Below are 3,684 nucleotides of genomic sequence, written 5' to 3' on the forward strand. Positions count from 1 at the left end.
CTCTTATTAGACCGACTCTAGCTGGTCTAATACAAGTTGGTCTATGTAGTTGTTCTAATAAAAGACATCACCTTTACACAAAGAATCTCGTCTGCCTGTGTATGCGTTGGTACATTTGCCTGGGGTGCAGGAAGGAGCGGCAGGTCTGTAGGCCAGGCAATGCCCTCTGAGTAAACAAGGCACAGTAACTTTCTGTGCAATAAGCAATGACCCCCCTGTATTGTAAGGCCTAGATGTCACATGAGTTTTGCTTTTAAGAATTTGGGGTGCTGTTCCCCCCAAACCTCTGCACGGATCTTCTTCACACTTGGCAGGATTTATCCTCTCTGCAGAGTCTACCACCCTGAAAGTTTCATTCATCCAAATCAGACAAAAGACAACAAAGTTATAGCTATTTTGTTGCTTCCCCATTCTACCCTTTGGCCGGATCTCTGAGGCGGCTCCGAAGTGCTCTGGGGAGCCAAACGAGGCAACGCTGTGACCGGGACGTGCTGCTGTGAACCCTGAGTGCACCTGGCTTCAGCCCTGGCACCACCTCCTCCACAGCCTCCCGCCGAGGTCCTGGCTGCACGTCTCCCTGCACCTCTTTATTCATGCGCTCCCCGCCCGTGGCCTCCTGAGGCCTGGGACCTGTGCGCAACCTCCTCCTGCGCTGGACATGATGGCATGTACAGGACTGGGAAGGAGGCTCTGGCCACGAGGGCCCTGGGGAGTGCAGGGCCACAGTCCTTGCTCTACATCACTCCCATCCCCGAGCAGAGTATCAGAGCAGAGTATCGCCTGGCAGCGTCCGCTGGCTCCGTGGACTTGTTTGAGGGCCAGTGGGCGCTGTCTGGCGCGCTCTGCTTGGTGCCCTCACTTGGCACTTCTATTATGAACTGCAGACCAGCACTGCCACCCCTGTTTTTTTATTATTTGTCCCAAGGACTCTAATTAGCATACTGATTAAATATCAAGGCATGGCAGGAGAGAGGGTGGTGGTTAGCCCAGAGACAGGTGGGCAGGCCAGGGGCAGGTCGGCCCCCCTGTTCCAACTCCCTGCCCTGTTCTTCCACCACTGAGGGCTGCCCATCTCCTCCCCAAACTGGGCTGCCCAGTGCAGTAGTCTGGGAGCTGAACTTGCCTGTAAAACCTGAGATGAAATAGGCACTGAGCCCTTCAGCCTTTTCTGCGTCCTCCAGCACGAGGCTGCCTCCCCCATTCAGGAAGGGACCTACACTTTCCCCGATCCTCCGCTTGCTACCAACACACCTGTGGAAACCCTTCTTGTTACCCTTCACATCCCTTGCTCGCTGCAACTCCAACCGCGCTTTGCCCTTCCTGCCCTCTGCAGTGCATGGTAACCAAATTGCCGGTAAAATAGTGTTCTGCCACACTCTCCATCCTTCCTTTCCTCAGGACCCTGACCTCAATCATCTCATGGTCACTGCTGCCCATCTCATACTAACACTACCAGTTCAGTTCAGCCCACAGTAAGAACACCTTTTAACAGGTTTCTACTCATCTTTGTGTTGGCTTTTTAGCTCTAAGTAGTCTTCTCAGGGCATATCTACATGTGACACTTCAAGTGTGCGTTAGCCTAAATTAATGAGTATTACAAATGGTGAATTTAGGCTATTTGCAACCAAATGTGATGCCTGCAAATGCAAGTATTTGATACCTGCAAATTCAGGTATCAACTTTAGACACGAATGGCTAAAGCGCATTAACGCATGTATAGACATGCTAAAGCGCATTAATGCAGTGTGTGTGGACTGACTTGGAACTACCTTTAGTCCCAAGTCAGTCCACACACAGTGTTCCTGCGCTTTAATGCCTGTGCATGTAGATGCCAGCCTAAACCCACTTGAGATAATGCACATTACATTTAGGCATGCTTAGATTCATGGGTAGACACGCCTTCAGTTTCTCAGACAACGTTCTGTGGGTAGATGTGATGTCTTCTATTAGATTAACTAAATAGTTGGAAACGTTCTTTGTTCGCTTTCAGCCACAAACACCCTTCTTGGTGGCTTGGCTTGGCAAACCACCTGAAACCGGATCTTTATCTGGAAAAATGACACCTGGCACAGGCTGTCCAAAGACCCCCCCAGGAGGGGGAGTGAGCAGGGAGAACGAAGAGAACGGAGATGTAACTGGCCCTGGAGACGGCGAGAAGAACAGCAATGGGATCAGCGGCAGCGGAAGTGCCGGCAACATTGACAGTGACAAGGACAGTGAACCAACGAGAATGTAAACCCCAAATCCAGGCTTGAGCTCAAGGACTGTGGCTGGGGTAGGAGAAGTGTGGCAGAAATGGCACCATCGGTGCCCCTCTCCAGAGACCTGTCTCTGCCAGCGTGAGAGGCTGGTGTTGAATCCCTCAGGGCGGGGATCTCCCTCCCTGTCTACATGACAAAAGCCTGGGGCCTGGGAGGCGGATGCTCTGGTCACCTGGCAGGGCGGGGGGGGGAAGCCCCACTCACCGGCCCAGGTAGCCAGTGATGGTTTTTAAATTGGTTGGCCGGGGGCCAGCACTGGGAGCTCTGAGGTCAGAGAGGTTATTTAAAGGCCCGGGGCAGGAAGGCGGCAGCCATCAGCCATGCTGGCCCGTCACAGTTTTGACCCCGCTGTGTTGTAACACACAGCCGTGACATGAGTTTGGCTTTCAAGAATTTGAGATACAGTTCCCCCCAAACCCCTGCACCAATCTCCTTAACACTTGGCAGATTTCATGCTCTCAGCAGAGGCTACAAGACCTGCAAGTTTCATCCAAACCTGGCAAAAAACAATAACGTGATAGATATTTCATTGAGTCCCCGCTATACCCTATGGCCAGCTCTCCGAGGCGGCTCCGAAGCTTTGGCCGGATCAAGGTGCAAGCCCGGTCCGGAGATCTGGGTCGACCGCGGCCATCCCAAGCGGCCGGATCTGAAGCCAGATCGGATCACTGCCGACTTGCACAGGCGTAGCGGTTGGCACTTGCCACCCCTCTGTCGCTGCCAACGGCACCTGCGGGGGCTGCGGGAGCTAACCACTTGCCGCCACCATGCTCTTCCCACCACCAGCACCTCCTTGCCCCACAGCTGCTGGGGGCACGCGTCATCTATGCTTTCTGTGTGGGGGGCCTGAAAGTGGACACAGGACTCCAGATATGGCCTCACCAGCACTAAACTAAGATGGTCGGGGGACGGACGAACAACCCTTGGCGCGAGCGCAGGAAGTGACAAACACAGAATCAGCATATCGGGACACGCAGGCGAACTTAGCCCGACCACAGCCCAGGGATAGGACTCTCCTCAATGCACAAAGACGCCCAGGGCTTAGCTGCCTGGACACAAATGGCAGGAGCAGGGGGAGCAAACAAATACGATCTCATGGGGATAACAGAGACTGGTGGGAGTCTACCTATGACGGGGACGCAGGTGTCAATGGCTATACTCTGTACAGGACAGATCGTGTTGGGAAGAAGGGCCAGGGTGTAGCTCTCTCTGTCAAGGAGCAGCTATCTTTTATGAGACCAGCTAAATAGTTAGTGTGGCGGGCCAGTAGGGGGCGCTCCTGTGTGGAGCCGCCCACCTCCCTGCACCCGACCACTGTCCAGGCTCTGAGTGCCTCCCTGGGGTGCCTCCCATCCGGCCGACCCCTTCCCTGGAGCACCCCCGCTAGCCTGGGGTTCCCGCTGCCACCATCCAAGGCTCTGGA

The sequence above is a fragment of the Alligator sinensis genome, unplaced genomic scaffold (genome assembly GCF_000455745.1).
Source record: "Alligator sinensis unplaced genomic scaffold, ASM45574v1 scaffold1369_1, whole genome shotgun sequence".
In the NCBI taxonomy this organism is placed as follows: Eukaryota; Metazoa; Chordata; order Crocodylia; family Alligatoridae; genus Alligator; species Alligator sinensis.